Raw genomic sequence first — 21211 nt, 5'->3', positions numbered from 1 at the left:
TCAACCTACGGCACCTTCGTCAAGCCCCATACGAGAGAGCCATCTGCGCGGAACGAGCAGGTCACGTCCAGTGTTCTCGAACATATCCGCGATCATCCACATGCAAGTGTCCGTTCCACAGCAGCTGCCCTTGAAGTGAGCCGAGCGACAACATGGCGCATATTGAAAAAGGCCGGTAAACATCCTTACCATCCCCACATACATCAAGGACTCATGCAGGCTGACTACGGCAGAAGAACGGAATTCGCGCACTGGGCACTTGTCATGCTAGAGGACGACAAGGACTTTCTATCAAAAGTCATATGGACCGATGAAGCGCGATTTGGGCGCGACGCAAATGTCAGAACACCCAGAATCTGCACTACTGGGCTTCTACTAACCCGTGCTGGCTGCTGCATGGTAAGCACCAGTGGCAGTGGTCATTTAATGTCTGGTGTGGCATTCATGGTGACCGCGTCATTGGCCCATACTTTTTTGACGGGCACCTAACTTCACATAGGTACGTCGGTGAAGTGCTCGGGAACGTTGTCCAAGACTACCTCGACGAAATGCCTTTGTCCGAGCGACGCGGCGTCTGGTGTCAGCACGACGGCGCCCCAGCTCATGCATCGCGGACGTCCTGCCTATGGTTAGACTCTGTTTTCGGAGACAAGTGGATAGGCGGAAGAGGTCCTGTTCCCTGGCCAGCCCGATCCCCTGACCTGACTCCTTTGGACTTTTTTTGTGGGGATACATAAAGGACAGGGTATACGACACCGATCCAGCGACGCCGGAAAACTTGAGGCGAAGGATCGAGGAATGCTGCGCGCAGATAACCGTTGAGCAGCTATACGAGGAACCGCGGAATCAATTGAAAAGCGGCTCCGTATGTGCCTTGCCGCGGAAGGAAGGCATTTTGAACACGTCCTGTGATTTCTGTGCCGCAATAAATCAAATTTGTGTTTTCCTAATTTTGTAGTTTGAACTTAGGAGGTTGCGTTCATTATAAGTAAAGAACGAATCTTCATTGCGGTTGCAAGCACAAGAACACATCGTCGTGGTGCATAAGGAGCACATCGCTCTCTGCACTGTCACACCACCATCGATACATCGTCCAACGGTCGCCTATGGAAATTCAGAGAATATGGCATTACAGAAGCGAAACCAAGTGGGGAAATGGCATGATACGCATAATTTCTCCTGCTTCGAGATTGAAAGTGAATAGAAGGTCAAGTGGTCAGAAGGCTTGTTATTTCATGGTACGAAAGCTCAGGACAACAACAGAATCCCCGCTTCACTCCTTTGTTTTGCTTGTTTGTTTCGTGCGTACATTCTTTGTTTTGGCGATAAAAGCACGTTATCTCGACAACACGACGGCCCCATAGAGCGGACTGTACATCAATCGGATAAACAGGAAGGAAGGTTGGCGAAGCCGGTTCTGCGGCTGTTACCTTTTCTATCAGCAGTCCCTGCTGCCAAACATGCGGAAGAACACGTAATTCCGAGGCGGATAGCAATGCGAAAGAACTTGTGTTTGCGATCCTACGCGAGGAAAATATGTAAACCGAAACTAATTAATTACTCGCGAAAATGACTAGGCCCGATGATTTTTTTTTTTTCCTCTGAGGGGTATGTACTCAAGATCCCCAATGGTGTAGTAGATGTCGCGGTACCGTCGGACGCGTACTTTGAAAGCTGTCCTTTCCGGGTAATTGATTTTTATTTTTAGCTAATTAATGAAAGTGCGCACATCAATTTCACACTGCATGGCTGGTGGACGATATCTCAGAGATGCTAACAAAAAAGAAAGTTTCCCGATAGATGGCGCCGTTCCTGAATTATTCAGCCCGGGGATTTATCTGAGACACCCTGTCTGAAAGAAGACAGGAAAGTAAGACGGGACAGGAAATAGAGACAGGACAGGAAAGGAAGACAGTGAAGACACCCTGAAACTCTCTTCATCACTCTGTGTATGAGTGAGAAAAATGTAGGAGTGAAAGGGGGATAAGTGAGAGAGAGTGGTTGATTTGTCCATTCAGATGGACGCGCCCTTGGAAGTCGCTGTGGAGGTGCGTTAGCTTTGCTCAATTGGTAGAGCCCTGGACCGGAAATTCACAAGATGTGGGTTCGAGTACTACAGCTGGCTAACCTTTTCAGTGACTTCCGTCTTTCATCGTTAATAAGCGATTACCCACCCACTACACCCACTGCAACCCCCCACTACAATTCTTCTTAGTCCTGTGGAAGGCGACGCTGTCGCCGAAACCCCTGCAACATGTAAATAAAACTTAGTTCTCTTCCGTAATTAGTTGTAATAAATTATTATTATAAGTCTCCCTCAAGGCTTCTGAATCCCTTCTTTGCCTTTTCTGTGTTTATATATTTACGTGTTCATCCGTACCCCCTTAAATCATCAGCGTATATAGGTACAACGAGTAGAAAAAGGAGAGGCAGACAACGAAGGTATAGTATGGTAACCTTGAATGGGATGGTATGCTGAGCGAAGGATGAAGTCGGGTCGGGGCGACGGGCCCGCCGACAGGTGGCTACATCGGGTTGCTTGCGCGGTCGTTTCTAGCGCCCTCTCTGTCACGTGACACGGTATGTGAACCACGACCTACTAGATTATAACGACCATGTCACAATCAGAAAACCCTGAGGAGCCTGTCCGCACGATCCGCCAGGGGCGCTACTGATCGGCACAACACGATTGGACGACGGAAATTTGAATTCTGAACTCGCAGAAGCGTGTGTACGACTACCGTAGCAGACGACAGCGATAGCCCCCATGAAAACGCGTAGAATGATGATGATAATCAACCTCAGAATGGAACATCTGTGGAATATATCCACCGCTTGTACAGAAATACTAAGGTAAGCTGAAGTACAAAGTATTGTAGAAGTTGAGGAAGCAATAACTGGAACGATGAGAAGCGCCACCGCTACCTTCCAAAAATGCGGCGCATAGAAGGGGTGCGCAGGACATGGTCGTTATAATCCAGTAGGTCGTGATGCGAACAGCATCTGAGCGCACTCCGGACTGCAGCGCATGAGAAAAATAGATGGAGTCTACGGAAAATAGTGCGCGTGCTCATAGCTGTGCAACAAATGCACTTGCAAAAGACAAACCGTGCTCCCTTCAAAATGTATATGGCAAACATAAGCAGAATCGGTAATGTGCGAACATCATTTGCACGACTGGCAAGGCATACAAATAGAAACTTTAGACTGTCGCACGGCTTTTTACACATCAAAAAGTATGTTCTTCTTATCAATTAAGTGAGTGATTATCGATGTGACTGTGATGGCCGGTCTGCATTTGCCGGTCTGCGGATGGCATTTGCAGCTGAAGCAAAGCTGAGTATCCCAAATAAAAAGTCGTCATGAGGCATATTGCCTCTTTCGAACACAATTCTGGTAGAGCATCTTCGTGGATGACGAAACGAACACGAGCTGACAAACTACTGGGTAATGAAATGTGTCCCATGCAGTACATCTCAAAGCGTACCAAAGGAAAGGGTTCGTATAGATCATTCACAAAAATGCACGACTTGATTTTCTCATCAAAGAGAATTGAGAGTGATGAAGAATAACAAGCATTGTGTCCTGGCCTAATGCGCACAATGACAGTACAGATACAGGTGTGTGTTACACATACAGGGTGTTCAAAATTAAGCTTTCACTAGCACTTTATAAATAGGCGAAACAAAAGAAAACCGGTGCTATTTTTCTGTTCCTTGAGTAAGAAACAGGTGCTACATAATTAGCAGCACTTCTTACACAAGTAGCGTAAAGTTATCATCCGGTTTCCTGTCATCGCTGCGTTTGCGTAGCGCTCGTGAAATCTTAATTTTGACACCCTGTACAGGTTACTGCACTGTTTCAGGTATTGTTTTAGTATGTGCAGGAAAGGTGTGGAAGAGAGCTTCTTTAGCGCTTCCTCGGCGGCGACCACTTTCAACAGCTATTGACTGCGAACAGCTAAACGAACTGCTTGCGGCGCTTAATCACAGTACAATGAAATAAGCTGCACTTCCACGGTTTCATGGTTAAGCTATCTACCGGGTGTCCCAGCCAAATGGGACCATATTTTTTAAAACTATATCACTTTTTCCGAGATGAAATCAATTGCAATATAGTATATGCTGAAGGGCTCTCCCTATAGGAGGGCATTAACAGGCTCCTGAGGCAATGTCTCAATTAACTTTCAATAATTCACTTTTCAATTAAAAAAGCTACGAAGTTGTTCCAATGAGAACATCTGATCTCTTCGACCACCAGATACCAAAGCCGTTTTCAGAACAAACATCCGTTCCATACATCGCATCCGCATCCGTTCCGCACCCATCGTCCGCAAAAAATTCGTGAAGGAACACCTTTTTTTTTTTTTTTTCATTATTTTGTTCATTGCGCATCTTCGAAGAAGCGGCTTTCCTTTACCCCCAGTGTGAGAGAGTGAAAGAGCACAGTGCCGCCTCATCCGTGGAAGATTAGCTTTAAAGGGTCTCTGACCAGAACCTGGTCAATGTCTTTGTTTGTATGGATAACGAACCTACATGGTGCCTCCAAGTTACAACTGAAACGTTTCGTCTCTGGGGAGCCGCCAACTATTCCAAACAAGGAGCCGAAAAGCGGTTTCGATTTCTGCCCTCAACTCGTGCGATCAGCGCAAAACTCTAGCTATTATGCAGTGGTTTTCCCATGTGTATGACGTCAAACGCCCGCGACGTTTATTGGTGGAAAGTCCACACCGGAAGTTCGGGTGGTTTCCACAACTTCCGTATTGCTGGGTGCTTTTTCAATATGGACGCGGAAGCACAGCGGAGTCGACAAGTCAGCTTTTCCGCTACCTTTCAGCAGCTCACCTGCTACGTGCAGCAGAGTTTGGAGGCCCTGCTTTTGAAATGTTGAGCCGCGAATCGACTTCAGCATGAAGAGGAAGTTCCAACGACAGACTGTTAGATGAGCTTTCAGCATCCATCACGATGAAGCACATGAACAGTTTGTGTAAATTTCATGTTTGACGGCGCCGTGTATAGGGGCCGGAGTGGTTCATGCATAATAATGCCGAAAGAAGTCGAGTGCTTATGTTGCAAGGAGCTGCTCTTAAAGTAGCATATTTTGAACTTCGAGGGCAGCACGAACCTAGCGCTCATATTCACAAGTAAGATTGTTAATTGTTAATTGCGTGTTAGCGCCGCGAAGCAACTCTCACAAGTAAGAAGCGTACGTGTCTCATGCACAATCATGCTGGTTGGTTTCAGTACAAAATAGTTTTTCTGAACTTTTCGTTATTGTTCGTCACTTATTCAGAAAGAGTGCAGCTGAATTAATACTCGGCGTCCTACTAGCTTTAGCTTTGTTCAAAGCTTGCGTGTCTCATACAGGAAATACACTACATACCAACAGTTCGTGAGATGGGTGTTGCACAAACTTGAAAAAAAAAAAAAAAACACGAGAATCGTTATACCAGTCTGCGCGGTGAACAGGATACGCAAAGCCTTTCCCATTAACTACTACATGCTTTAAATACCTAAGATACTAGGTGGAAGTACCCCCTACAGGGGGTGCCCTTGCAATTTCAGCTGTAGACACATGTCGGTAATGATGTAACTATAATAATGACCCCCCCCCCCCGGAATTTTTTCAACACTCCTCCATGCTTGGGATTCTGGATAAACCACTGTGCTGACCCCTGACACAAAGCACCATCTCATCAGCCTGCTCCGCCTGGTAAGAATTACATTGGGCTCTCAATTCCACCACAGACACAAATCCAATCCTGTTCTGACGCATCCTTTTGTCCACCCGTTCAGTCAATATGTCGTAAGTGTTGTTCGAACTCTTACTGTCTGATAGCACCCAAATAGTATTGTTTAAGCACCTCCAGTATTTTAATGATCGTTATGTGGAAGTAAATCAGGTACCCAGGTAATGCAGGTTACCCTGTGTGTGACCTCCGGTTCCTGCTCTCAGTCCTCCAGAAGTGCTCACTACCAGAAGTTGACTATCGAAAACCTCAATCTTCCATGCATGATGTAAAACCCCAGTTCGCTTGCTTCCTAGCCATTTTTTCATTCTCAATCTTCCTTTTGTGTGCAAAGTGCACACCCAGTTCGAGTAGGATGTAGACCTTGAGGAAACCAAGCTTTGTATCTTGGGCTGCTCAAATACTCAAATAGGCAGGTTGTAGTCAAAGATGATGTAACATGAAATGTGGTTCATATAGTTTATTGTGGCACTCAGATAATATCTTCATAATATGTCTGCAGAGATTGCTCCAAAATAGCATATGTGATGCAGCGTCATACATTATTGGGCTCCTGGGAAAAATCATGATTCACCTGATACAGACGGCAGCCTTTGTAACGGTGTCTGACACATTTTTAGCAGCCACTGTTTTAAAATATGCATTAAAAATGCTCCAACTATGAAAGTATCACGAAGTTCTTCATTTCATTTGTTTACTTTAAAGATCCTTGTGAAGGGATTTACATAAAGGGGGGGGGGTTATCCAAAAACGACAAATACCAAAATGATGTACACAAAATTCGTTCACTCACCACAAAGAAATTCATTCGATCTGAAAACGATCATAGCACTTGGAAATAAATGACGATACATTTTGTTCTGATGCTATGTGGGCAGGAAGGTCATTCCAGTTTGACATCATCAGCTGGTGCGGAGAGTAGAGGAATTTTTTTGTTTGTGTAGGTGGAGCAAGTACTTTGTGCGAGTCATCAAGTCTTGGAAGTAACTTGTGAGGGGATTGACAGTAAGTGGGGTGGGGAGGAGTGTGACTGTAATATAACTTATGAAAGAATGCCAGGCGTGATACCTTTCATCTGGTAATCAAAGGAGTAAGAAAGAGTTTGGCTTTAATGGCTGAGACGCTGGAAAAAGGATGATAATCACGAGCAACAAACCGTGCGGTTCTGTACAAATTCTACTTTGTCGATTAAGAGATGTTGGGATGGGTTCCAGATTGCAGAGGCATATTCCACTTCTTTTGAACATGGCAGTTGATGTTCTGAGACTGGAACACATAGAAAAGGCAAATACATACAAAGCATCAAGTGCCTAAGAAATGAATGGTGAAAGAAGGCAGTCACTGGAAAGGTTAGCCAGTAGTAGGACTTGAACCCACATCTTCTGTATTACCGATCCAGGGCCCTTACCAATTGAGCTAAGCTAACACGCCTCTCCAGTGACTTCCAAGGGTGCGGATGTACCCTAGGAACCTGTTTATGGGCAGAAGAACATTAGTCACTGTTAGGCATACATACAGGCATAGCTCTCTGTCCAGTATGATCACCGCAGAGCACATTTGCAGGAACTCACAGGCACAAAACTTTCATAATAAATATGTAATAGCCTCAAACAGCTATTATATATAACAACTAGGACATGGAACTCCAATAGCAGATGGTCTGGCAGTACAACACAGGTAATCTTGCCATCACTATATATTTCCCAAAATGCTGAAAATAAATCGATATAATTACTGCAATGAACTGCTCAATTCTTCACCTCAGATATATTTTTAGCACTCTGTCTTTCATGTTTCAAAATATACATGCATCGAACCTGCAGAAGCTTGTGTGTGTAAGTAGAGTCACTCATGTGCAACAGGCAGGTCTTAGTTGTATTGAGATATGTCAATTCCTTACGCGTGCTCATCACCTGTAGATTCCTTTAAAGGGAACAAAAAACTTTTTGTTACTAACAACTTCACGCTATATAGCACATTTATAAAAGAAATTGGTCCCGTACCTGACGGACAACTGTCATGACCCCTGCCAGATGTTTTCCTCTCCTGTTCCTTCCACTTCCATGAAGTCATCACCCTAACATTGTTTAAAAAAAGCCATATAAATGCGATAACTGAGATACTACCACTACGAGCATACAGCAAATCACAACCACATAAATAAAATACACAATTGCACAGAGCTGTGCACATTTTCACACACACACAAATACCTAACAGAGTGGCCTGTCTCTAATAACACTTCAACAAGTTTGTGTAACTCTGTTTTGAAACTGGACACAGGAAGGCCATTTCCAATCAGCTGAAAAAATCAGTTCGGAAGAGGAACGGTTTCTGCTGATTTCTGTAGTTGGTCCATAGCAGTGGAACCTTGTAAGGTGGTACAGTGATGGATTACATACCGTAATGGCAATTGTTTGGGATGGCGCTAAAAGATCCTGAATTTGCAAGGCAATTTTGTGTAAATATCTGATTTTTAAGTGAACACTTTGTCTGCTGTATTTTGCATGTCTTGAAGGAGCTGAGGGGCTGGGTGGATGGATTGTAGTGGTATACCCCTGGTGGGCCTCTGGTGGTCAACGAGGGTCCAGCACATTGCACCTGTAGACATGGTTGTCGTACACCAGGCTTTCTTTCTTTCTTTCTTTTTTTTTGTGCACTGCAATTTTATCGTAGTTGCCCTCTGTGGTGTTTCCCCAGATTAGACAATAGTACAGCTTGGGGTAAGCTAAGAATTTCAACTGTGTTGGTTTAGAATCCAGAGCCCTTCTTTACTATGTGCAGTATGCTGCATATTATAAGGAAAACAAATAGAAGAAAACTTGTACCTGATCCCTGCCTTGTATTACCAACATTTGGTTCCACATCTTGTCCAAGGAAGTCATGAACTACATTGGTGCACACTGCTGTAACAATTATAATGTTACACCTAGATGCGGAGTACACAGCTTCATTTTACGTACTGTGGAGTGTGGGTGTTGCTTACTGATTGGCTGTTCAACAACACTCCTCGGAATCGTACAGTAATCTTTTGATGTAGTGCGTAAACTTCAATTTTCTTTAATTCTTTTTTTTTCCTTTGTTGCGTAAATGGTCTCCTAACATCTGCATGTCACAACGTAATTCTCACGAGGAGAGTAATCACTGTATAAATCATACAAAAGACACTAACCTCGTCACGTCCAGATGCAACAGTCTTGGAAGATCGATTCAATGAAAGCACTGCGGACTGCTGTAGGCAGATGTTCTTTGTACTCAAACTGAGGTGTCCGTCTCACAGTCTGCATTCTTCAAATACGATTGGCAAAATCCGCTGCCAACCATACCTACAGCTGCGGTTGAACGCGCAGTATCGTACGGAACTGAATGCCCGCCGAGAAGCTGGCTTTGACGACACAACCGAGGCATGTCAAATGAAGTCTGTGTACCTCGATAAATTGGTCGTTGTTCCAAAAGATATAAATAGAGAAAACTTGGAAATACACACACTACGCCGAACGCTGTGAAATAGCGCGCTGGATCCCGAAAGTCGTCGTAGCTCCTCTTCCCACGGAAGTCGCTAATTGGATTATCGCAGTTATGAAACAGGTCGTAGTTTTCGAAGTATATACATACTTTTTATTTCCAGACATTGTGACAACACTATATCGGCGTAAAAATGTTGGTTCTTGCTGAAAGTTGTTGTAGTAGTGCTCGATCACGTGACGGCATTCTGCGCGCTGATTGCATGGGCGATTGACGTCATCCCAGTGGGATGACCAGATGAGTTTTCTATATATCACGACCTACTAGATTATAACGACCATGTCACAATCAGAAAACCCTATGAGGAGCCTGTCCACACGATCCGCCAGGGGCGCTACTGATCGGCACAACACGATTGGACGATGGAAATTTGAATTCTGAACGCGCAGAAGCGTGTGTACGACTACCGTAGCAGACGACAGCGATAGCCCATATGAAAACCACTGATCTCTATGTGTAAAGGCTGGATCGCGTATGGGAGAGGGGCTCGTGGGAGAGAGGCACGCATTCGGGCCGCCATGTTGGTGGGCCCTAAAACGCTGCGTGTGCCCATTGGAAACAATGGGAGGCAACAGAGATTGTGAGTATTTATTGCGCTACAGGCGTTGATCATTGTTTGTCGTCACGCGATTTTGTAAGGTGCCAGTATACTGATGTATCCTAACAGTGTTTCGCAGGTGCCCTGCATTTCGATTCTTAATAACGTTATGTTTTGCATTCCGAAACTAGACCGTCACTGCAGTGCAGCGCTGGGAATTGTACTACAGCACGTTTCCCGGCCAATATTTCAATAAGAAACGATGTGAGGTTAACAACAACCATGTATATAATATCCCGTGCTGCGTTCTGGACAAAAATTGTTCCACAAAGAACGCTCCCAGAAGGGATACCCGCATGGTAGAAAGAAATCGCCCCGTAGAATCACAGCCGTTGTTTCAAACAGGCGTATGCGTTTAATTTGATTGATATCAAGCAAGAAAGGGTCTTTTAGTGAACGACAGTGGTGTCTTCGATGTAATGCCTCGCAAATATGAACACACCGAAGCATCCCAAACAATTACTGCACGCAATTAGATTACGCTTAGGCCAGTTAATCTAGGTGTTGATGTAAACTTAATGAAGTTATTTAGTAAGTGGTAACACCTCCTTGAGACACAAAACTTATATCCTTTTGAAGTACAGCACTTCTTTTTTCTTCTTCCTTCATTTTTTCTGATTATTTGCAGGTGAAATTGAATGTCCTTCTCGCGTACTCACATGCTTTTGCTGAATAGAACTGCAGCGTGAACAAAGCTGCGTAAGGATGGGGGCCTGCCATCCACTGCTGACTTTGTCATGCTAGTTATGTGGAGCACGTTGCAAAAAATGCAGCTGCACATCTGAAACTCCAATCATTATCATTGTCATCTAAAAGGGAATGTGGTAGCACTGCTGTGAAACCAGGCACGATTTCTGAAAACCCTCTATGGCACTTACCGCAGTTTGCACACTTTTCTTCAGCGTCAGTCTCTCTCATAGGAGTCACTTTGCATTAACAGTGACTCCCATCTTACATTTTCATGTGCGAGGGCTCTCTTGCACTACACATGTACGGTTTCCCAACTGCAACATGACGATTTGGAGCTTGAAACTGGAGCCCTGGTGTTCCCTGTGTATGAAATGATACCAACTGAATCTTGTCAAACGTGATGTTTAGTGGAAGATGGCTTTCTTGCATTCTGAGTGACAAAGATTAACACGATATGCTTTTGTAAAGATAAGTGATGTTATGCTCTATGAATAAAGAAAATATACATTTTTTCAAGTTCAACATTTATTCTGGCATATACGCATTTCAAGATACAATGAATGCGCAGGGAAGTGACAAAACAATACATTTATTATTTTGTGACCTCCCTGCAATGACAATATATATCACAGAAATGACAACGTACAGGTACACTATGTAAATTTGTTGCACCCAATTTTCATACATGCTGAATTTTAAATTTTTGTTTTGCTGCCTATGTGTTCAGTGTATTACAAATTGCGTAATGCAAACAACACTTTGTTAATTTCAAGCTTTTTGCTCCCATCCAAGATATTCCTGTCCTGAAGGAACCGCCCCTTCGACACCATAAATATTCAGTAGGTTTCACTCTGGCAGGCCCTGCCACTGCAAATTTCCTGAATTGAAACCCTTCAAACTGTGTCATAACTTTAAATACGTCAATATTTTTGCAAGTAGTTTACATGCTGGAGGACACTCCTCCTGCAGCTAAGGCAACTACAGAGAGTTCCAAGAGGCCGAAGGTAAACCTACAGCTGCATGAGTTTGATCAACAGTAGTGCATTCTCAAGAAATAATTTTCTTCTTATAGCATATATGTGCATGCCTAGTAACTGAAACAATGACCACAGTTCCGCAACGAGTTTTAATTCCTGAGGGTGTACACTGTAGAGGTGGGTTAGATCTACAACAGTTAATACAAGGTATTATACACTATGAATCAGTGATGGCCACTAAGTACTTCTACTATAACTACTAACTACTTTGCAATGGAGTAGTTTAACTAGTAGTTCAACTACTTTTCAGGCAGGGTAGTTAAAACTACTTCTTTAACTACTGCAGTGTAGTTTAACTACATCTATAACTACTTAATGTTGTCCATCAACACCAATCCCATTCTATAGCGTTCTAAGACCCCTAAATATGAATCACAAGCAGTGATAAAAGTGAAAATTTAGTACACATGCACGGCACAATTGCTCTGCACCTCCGTTCTCATCAAACAAGTAGCTCAAGGTAAAAATCGGAAGCACAGCCATGCCGTAAAGCTTGCGGCAAAATCGGAAGTAGTTGGCGCCTGCAGTAACCTAACTACTGTAGCCAACTACTCGAAATAGTAGTTTAACTAGTAGTTGCACACTACATTTCTGCGAGTAGTTGATAACTACTTTTTAACTACAATCAGGTAGTTTAACTACATGTAGTTAACTACTGGCTATCACTGCTATGAATACCTTTAAAAATCTCATGTGACACATATGCTTTTACTTTTTGGAGGTGCTGCGGTGATCGAAGTTTGTGGGCACTGCTCAGGTTTTGCACCCATTTCTTGCGTATGTCGAGGCAGCTGTGAAGGAGAGAACATTTGTTAGGTTGCAACTAGTTAAAAATAAATATGTTGTTTAGTAAAAGCATCGCATAAATGTTTAAAACATCAGTTTAAAACAGGGTTTACAATCTTGATATCTTTTAAAAATTTCAACGTTTAAACGCTGTTGTAAAAGAAATTATAGCTTCATCACTAAGACACAATGCTGGGTGAAGGGGTCTAAGGTGTATATAAAGCTCTTTGAAGTGATGTGTTCCATGATGTGAACATGTAAAGAGAATGTACAAAATTGAGAGAGGCTCACCACAGTGCGTGCACTGGGGTGGTTCCTCCTCGTACAGTAGGAACCCGTGAATGAGGAACATGATACTTATCTGTAAGCTCGATCGCATCAGACGATGACACAGGTGATGCTCGATGACACAGACGATCCTCCGGGTAGCCCCCGTGAGGAAACCTGTATTGAGGGACCACACTGCTGCAAATAACACGACAAGATACAAATTATTATTATCGCAACAAGCTGACAACATAGCTCAGACACAAAGGCGGTATCCAAGTCACACCACACCACCGTTACGTAGGATTCTTTGTCACAAATCAAACCAAGGCACAAAATAATACCAATACAAGAAAAAGGGTGACTATCTTGGTCTTATTATGACGTAATACTGAACTTATACGCGAAGGTGGTTCAAAGAAATGACTGTGCACTTGCTTCCGTAGAGAACACTTGGTACCGTGCTAGCAATGCATGCAGAAAAGCGCTCGAGTGCTCGCACATATTGATGACACCACTATCAGTGTAGTGTAACATGTTACCTCCAGCATGTTATGCACTCAAACTGTATTTGCCGGCGGGTAAAATGCATGTGGGTTCGATTGAACCTCGGAAGAGCGATCAAACAACTTGCACCCAGTGCTGGTTTTGGACAAAAAAACACTTCATAATTGTCAAATAAATGTACAGAATGGACGCCTATTTATTCCTTGATAAAGAATGACTCACCTGTAGAAATTTCGGCCCGGTATCATTGCCGGTACGGTTGGTACGACCGTAATTGCAAGAAGTTGCCATGATCGCTGCGGCGACTGTTTTGGGTACAGTAAGATGGCGGCCGGTTGCCGCACGATCGCGCTCCCTATCCGCGATCCAGCCTTTTACAATCGAGATCAGTGATGAAAACGCGTAGAATGATGATGATAATCAACCTTAGAATGAAACATCTGTGGAACGTCCACCGCTTGTACAGAAATACTAAGGTAAGCTGAAGTACAAAGTATTGTAGAAGTTGAGGATGCAATAACTGGGACGATCAGAAGCGCCACCGCTGCCTTCCAAAAATGCGGCGCATAGAAGGGGTGCGCCTGACATGGTCGTTATAATCTAGTAGGTCGTGCTATATATGCGTACGTTTTCTTGGTTTGACGCTAGGTGTGCCAGCGTCGGCGCGATGTTCAAAATTCGAGTTTACGAAAACTACGAGGTGTTGAGGCATGCATTTTCGTATGTGAAGTTGCCTTTGTGTATTCTATCGGTAGCCACTGCGGAAAAAGCTCTCCAGCTTCTGGTCAGAGACCCTTTAACTAGCGGAAACAAAACAAACACAAATGTACCGGGTGACTCTATCGCAACTGCCCTTATCTTGGGCTGCATTTTCTGTCTTCTTTTAATCTTTTTCCAGGACGCAAGAGGCGATACTGCATGAATGAATGAATTGAAACTTTCACTCTCACATTTCACATTGTAGCAAGTACATTGTGCTCTTACAAGTACAGTGTGCTCTTTCATCCTCTCGTACTGGGGCCGAAGGAAATACGCGCCTCTAGAGATGCACAATAAATATTCCTTTACGAATTTTTTGAGAGCGATCTATGGAACGGATTTTTGTTCTGAAAACGGCTTTGGTATCTGGTGATCGAAGAGATCAGATGTTCTCATTGGAAAAACTTCGTAGCTTTTATAATTAAAAAGTTAATTAGTGAAAGTTAATTAAGACATTGCCTTAGGAGTCTGCTAATGCCCTCCTAGTTAGTGCCCTTCAGCATATCTATATTGCAATTCATTTCATCTCGAAAAAGTGATAGAAATATTTTTTTTAAATTATGGTCACATTTAGCTGGGACACCCTGTATATGATTAGGCTGTACATGCCCTGACGAGTTTGGTTTTGGAAACGATTTTCTGGAACGCGACCTCTCAGCGTGCAACAGGGGAAAGAGGTACGGGGCTCAACCTCCTTGATCTTAATTTCACATATACATGTACATACTTCGGACATTTTTGATGTCACGTGATATTAAGCCCCAAATTTGATCAAATTCGTCACTTTGCCTTCGGGAGTGCCGTTTTGGAATTCCTGCATGATCTCCATATTTGTGTCATTACCAAAACTTGTTTGCACGAGGGAATAATGGTTTCAAAACGGCGTGTGACGTGACTGACGTCTATTTCGCATGGACGACGGAGTTTTGCCGCCGCGTTAGGGCCCTTATAGGCGTTTTACAATGCTTAACGGGAGTTTCAGGTCTATAGGCAAAAATAGGCAACCACTCCAGATTAGGCATATATAGGGATTATCTAATCGATACTGGAGGGTCCCCACCACGCAGCCCGTGCTCCTGTGTTGAAAATGCAGTATTTGAACCACACGAAAAAAGTTAAGCATTTTCCTAGGGATACGTGCTTTAGTGATGAAGAAAAACGATCCATATACGAGGCATTAGCCGCGTTTACATGAATACGACACTAGCGTATCGTATCCAGTTGTGGAATCGAATCCACCCATGTAAACGCGTCAATTCGCTAGGAGAGCGTATCGTATTCAATTCGCTAAACAGAGGTGGATCGAGACGGTGGATGCGCATTCAGACTGTGCATGTAAACAGACGATGCGCATCAAGAGCCGTGTTTACATGAATGCGACACAAGCGTATCGAATCGAGTCGAAACCGGAGAGAAGACGATACGCCACCGTTTACATGAATGCGCATCGAGCCCAGACCGGAGGTGGCGCCACGCCGTGTCATATCGGAAAGTTAGAGGCGCACTTCCGCAAATACTGCCGTTTCCGGTGTCCCGCTACCTTCGCACCGAACGCTGAAACGTCGAAAACGTAGCATCTACGCCCCATTTTCAAGCGTACTTCAGAATGAATTCTGTTATACGGCTGCAAGCCCTGCTGCTTCTGTTAGTGTAGACTATCCTACATATCCAAAACGGAGCGTGGCTGCGAACTCCCTAATATCATCATTTTGTGATCCCGACTAGGAGTAGCAGACGACGCAACTAGCCCGCAGCCGAACGCCGCTTCCCACAATCCTCTCTTCTTGCCTTGATGCGCATCGTCTGTTTACATGCACAGTCTGAATGCGCATCCACCGTCTCGATCCACCTCTGTTTAGCGAATTGAATACGATACGCTCTCCTAGCGAATTGACGCGTTTACATGGGTGGATTCGATTCGACAACTCGATATGATACGCTAGTGTCGTATTCATGTAAACGCGGCTAAGGCAAGAAGAGAGGATTGTGGGAAGCGGCGTTCGGCTGCGGGCTAGTTCCGTCGTCTGCTACTCCTAGTCGGGATCACAAAATGATGATATTAGGGAGTTCACAGCCACGCTCCGTTTTGGATATGTAGGTTAGTCAACACGAACAGAAGCAGCAGGGCTTGCAGCCGTATAACAGAATTCATTCTGAAGTACGCTTGAAAACGGGACGTAGATGCTACGTTTTCGACGTTTCAGCGTTCGGTGCGAAGGTAGCGGGACACCGGAAACGGCAGTATTTGCGGAAGTGCGCCTCTAACTTTCCTATATGACACGGCGTGGCGCCACCTCCGGTCTGGGCTCGATGCGCACTCATGTAAACGGTGGCGTATCGTCTTCTCTCCAGTTTCGACTCGATTCGATACGCTTGTGTCGCATTCATGTAAACACGGCTATTATATCCTGGCCTAACATTCACAGATATATGCAGGTCTCGCGCGAGCGCTCGCCACTATTGGGGCAGATGTGCAGTGCAACTGCAACGTTAATGTTTCCAGACGGCGCGATGCGAACCTGATCGTGCACTGCCAGCCGAGGACAGCTGTTTTCAGCTGTTCGTTTTTCTTGACTATTTTTTCCTTTGTATACCAATTTGCTGGCTTACTCTGCAGCCCCTACAGGTGGCGCCGTCATCCTGCCCAGCAAACCAGATACATCCAGCAAATGTCCGTAAGATATCCTGCCCGGGACATTTGGATATTCAGTGGAGTTTGCCACAGATCCGTTTTACATCCATGCGATATCCCAGCGACTAGCATTTCTGCCATGTTTGTAGATCCACTGAAAGTCCCTGCGACGTCTGTCACGGATATTTGGATATATAAGGGAGATTACGAATATCGTACATATTTTGCTTTTAAAAATTTTGTGCATCACATATTTGGTGTTCGTAGAGTGCGTAGAGAACACTGCAACTGTGTACCAGCAAATAATATTTGTGTGTTTTAACCCATTTGATACTATTGTTCCCATTTGGGGAACAAAATATTACCTTAGCCTAACAGGATTCATCACAGTACAGCAACACTGTGGGACCTGCCAGCATAAGAGCCGAACCCCGCCCGCCTTACTTGGACCACTTGGGAAAACCCGCAGTAACCTCTATTTGCGAGCTGGATGGAACATATACTGAAATACAAATCGTTACACACACGTTCGTTAGGGGTAGCGTGGCGTAAACCATTTGTAACGGTGATGAGGATGCATCTTCGCAATTCCTGTGTTTCTGCATCAACTCACAGTATACCCAACAACATTTCCGACATCCCTTCCTATCAACTACTGTGTTTTTAATTCAGGTTACCACCTCTATAACGACAAACAAATCTTTCCTGGATCTCCCATAGATATCCCTAGGATATGCAGGCTGCCTGTCACGGGACATTCAAACATCCAGAGCGCGAGATCCTTCCAACGTACCAGGGACATCTGTTGTCTACTGGAGTAAGCCCAACACGCATTGAAATTGTGCGATACCCCATAGATATCCTACAGATGTCCAGATATTCAGGACGTTCGCGACCTTGTAGGGATGTTCCAGGGATATTAATGGTTTGCTGGGTGGAATCCTTGTTTCTCTCTGAGACGCACTGCTAGCGCAGACCCAAGACCGTGTCACTTCCCTGCGCCGGGCTGACACGTTCCAAATAGAACGAAACAGCTGTTGTCGGCTGTGTGCACGATCAATGCTCAACGTGCAACCACAGAGCTTCGGCTATTTTTCCTTTGTATACCAATTTGCTGGCTTACTCTGCAGCCCCTACAGGTGGCGCCGTTACCCTGGAACACTAGAACACTAGAAAAAACAAGTTTCAGATTACCGCCAACCGCTTGGCTTGACTTGACTTCACCTCACGTAACTAGGCAACGCCACCATTTCTCTTCGACGCGCATATGGCCCGCTGCGTTAACGCTCTGCGACAAATTCAATTTTATGATCTGTGCACGATCAGATTCACACCGCGCCGTCTGGAAACTTTACGTTGTAGTCCTAGTTTAAGGTCCGACGCGAGGACATAAAAACAGCTTGGAGGTGAGACTTATGGGTTTTGCGTAATTTTTCTACGTGCATTGGATCAATATTACACTGCGTCGTGCTTGCTTGAGCGACAGGTCTCGGTAGCAGGTATACTGCGCACGCAGTAGAGTAACCCAAAATCCCTAAGGTGCAGCACAGATGCAACACTGGCGCTTCATTACTTTGAATATTTTAATCTTACTTCTTTAGATCTAAAACTTTGACCGACGACGCGAGGGTCAAAATGTCCCTTGGAAGTGTTTCAGTCCCGTAGGCATTGGAGGCCGAAACTTGCGGATTATTGCAACTATTCCTCACTCAGTCCTATCAAGTCTCATCTCCGTGCATGTCTGAGTTTACAAGCTACGGGCGCATACAGGAAAATTCTGAACGATAGGGCACACGACACGGCAAGGACAGTTTGAGCAGTGTGTCGTCTTGTCGTGTGACCACGCTAGCCCTTGATCAGTGCGGCACGTTTCTGCACTTCATTCCGTACACTCACTGGCTCTGGTTCCGAACCAAGTCAAGAAACGTCGGATCCCGATACAGTGGGTAAATAACCCCGAAACACCTGAGAGTGAATTCACTTGGAAGTCAAATCCCGCTCGATACATGGGAAGGGGAGGGGGGGTGCTCTCGCAATTCTCGTAATATGTTTCCAGAAACGGTACATATGTTCACAGTATTTTCGGTGGTAGTTTGTTCTCACGGGCACCACACACCTACACACACGAGGAAAGCTGCCGTGTTGTCCCGTAATTTTCAGAATATGCACGTGCAACATTTGTGTGATTACACAGTTATTTCCTCTACTCTGTGTTCTTCATATAGGGATGGCGCGCAAGTATATTGTGCAAGGTGCCGCGAACAACGACCTCTTTTATCTGCAAGAGGGTGAGTTCTCATTCCTATACTCATATACCTCTAGTGAAAATGTTAAATACTAATGATTGACGTACAGTAAGGCGAACCGCAATGCAAAACTAACCTTTATATGTGGTTTTATAGCTTGCATAAAAAATTGATACCCACGTGTTAACGCCCGAACAGTGGCGATGTAGTACTGAAGAACAGTATTTAAGGTAAAGTAGATCGTGTATAATTTCAAATGTACCGGAAGATAAATACAAGCACTCACAAAGGTACTTAACGTAGCACACCAAAAGCTAGAATTCTCACGTATTTCATAAAAATTCACATCAAACTCCATGTATATGAAAGTATGAAGCATAAAAAAACAAGTATATTTACTGATATTGGCCGTCTCGGTTCGGGTCAGCTACCGGTGGGCTGGTGCTATATCCAACTCCATCTGGTGCATATTTTGCATTGCATATTTTGCACCCTTTGCATACTGAATTAGATGACGGTCAGCCCATGGAAGCATGTAAGCACCCACTGCTTACGTTAGAACGTTGCACTGGCTTGGAGTTACCCGGTTTGGTGCCTGTGTTTGCGGTGCTTGAAAATGTGGGCCTGGACCGGGTCTAAATATGGAATGGCTTGGGCCTGTGCTATGCCGCTGTTGATAAAGTCTGGCGGTACTCTTCAAAGCATCTCAATCTCAATGTGGAGAAAGACGATCAGCCTCCTTTCAAGAATAGCGCAACTAAAATGCACAAAGACACGTCGCAAAATAGGTTAGGCTCATACTACGTCCTACCAAGACGCTGTCGCAGTCCAGGAGCAAACCTGCTATCAAAGGTCAGAGTGTATAGATTCTCGAAACGTTCCCGCAAGAAAAGATCTGTGACTGCAGGCAATAGGGCTCAACCAGTGGACGCCGAGATCACACAGCGGCATCTTCTGTGCGCACTATGTAGCAGGTAATAGGTAATAGGCTTTGTCCTACGCTACAGCGGCAAACCAGCACTGAAGTGTTTCTGGCGAGCCCCCTCGGACGACGTCCTGCCCATAAATTACACACCTTCCATTTGCCCTTTCGCGAAGACAGTGAACAGCACTTCGAAGTGGAAGCGGTATCAGAGGTCGCAGAGCAGTAACCAAAGTCTTGTGAAGAACGCTGAAGAGAACCCGAACCATGACCACGAGAGTAATGCGGAACAGGACCTGCAGGCGATTCGAAATGGCAATGATACCTGCGAACACCTCACAAAGGACGTAGGCTCAGATCACACACAAGCCAACACAGGTTCGGCAGGACCTTTACTGGAGCGCGTTTTCGAGGAAAGGTCTCGCAAAAGAATGCAGAGAAATGACGTAAAAGCTTCGCTGTACGGAAGCTCAAGTCGAGCACTGCAAGGTAGAACTGGAGCTGAAATGGTCTGAGCAGGAAGCTTTGCCAATTGCGAGAACGACCGTCAATGAAGTGATGAGGGATGACGCAAGGACGAATTTTCATACTGCTATCAGATCACTTGGTCTTTTCGAGATCGTCTTGTCATTTGTGCTACCTCTGTCAATTGTTTCATGTTGTAATTGCTTACCAGCTCGCCTGTACCTGAGAATAAGTTTGATGCATTGTACACGCACCTTAGACATGCAGTGTGTGCTGTGTTGTGATAGTAATGCCACTGCTAATTGAAAAATAATGCTCCAGGTGGATGGTTTTGGTACAATCTTGAACTAAGCATACGAAGGGGTAGAGCACGTTAGCTGAAGTCATTGAATAATTAACATTATCGATATATTGCTGCAGATCATACCAACAATAGCACACAAGACGCTCAGATATGTTCTGACAGGAATGTCTGTGTACACACAATATTAGTACAGCAGCTACGGAAAAGCATAAAACAAGTTTTTGTATACATGATACCACTTGAATGCAACACAAGCTCCTGTTGCATTGCCAGAACACAACAACGGACAGGTTTACATTACTTAAACCTGAGAAAAAGAATGTACTGTTGCACGCATGATGCTGTTTGAATGTAACCCTGAAACGTCTCGAAAAACAGTTTATGACCGAAACACATCAACTGGAAGATTTCGATTTACCTTGCTCATCAGAAACTGAAATGTCTCAGTACCAGGTGTCACTGTTCCGTCAACAGAAACAGATGAACTTTGAAGAGGCATCTGCTTGGCACTGGTGACGGCTTTCAGATTGGAACCCAGAAGGTGATGGTTGAGACGTGGAGTGCAAGCTTTCCGGTGGTGACAGAATGCCTGCGAAATCACTTAACAAATAAGGCAATTCGAAATCTGTTCTCAGAATACACCCGCTGGGGCCTAATCTCTAAAAGATGAAGCAGTAACTGACAGATAGCGTATTTTTCTTTTCTATGTGATGGCATTTGCACA

The 21211-nt window shown here is 44.6% G+C and overlaps 1 long non-coding RNA gene across 1 annotated transcript in view; it reads left to right on the top strand.

Annotated features, from left to right (window-relative positions):
* Nucleotides 1-18838, top strand: part of LOC135399603 (uncharacterized) — a 35196-nt gene extending 16358 nt beyond the window's left edge. The window contains exon 3 of the long non-coding RNA XR_010424361.1: nucleotides 18776-18838. This is a non-coding gene — a long non-coding RNA (uncharacterized LOC135399603). The remainder of the gene's footprint in view (nucleotides 1-18775) is intronic.
* Nucleotides 18839-21211: the final 2373 nt, after the last annotated feature.

This window comes from Ornithodoros turicata, chromosome 7 (assembly GCF_037126465.1).
Source record: "Ornithodoros turicata isolate Travis chromosome 7, ASM3712646v1, whole genome shotgun sequence".
In the NCBI taxonomy this organism is placed as follows: domain Eukaryota; kingdom Metazoa; phylum Arthropoda; class Arachnida; order Ixodida; family Argasidae; genus Ornithodoros; species Ornithodoros turicata.
The sequence above is the reverse complement of the archived record's forward strand: the minus strand, read 5'-3'. Positions and strand labels throughout refer to the sequence as shown.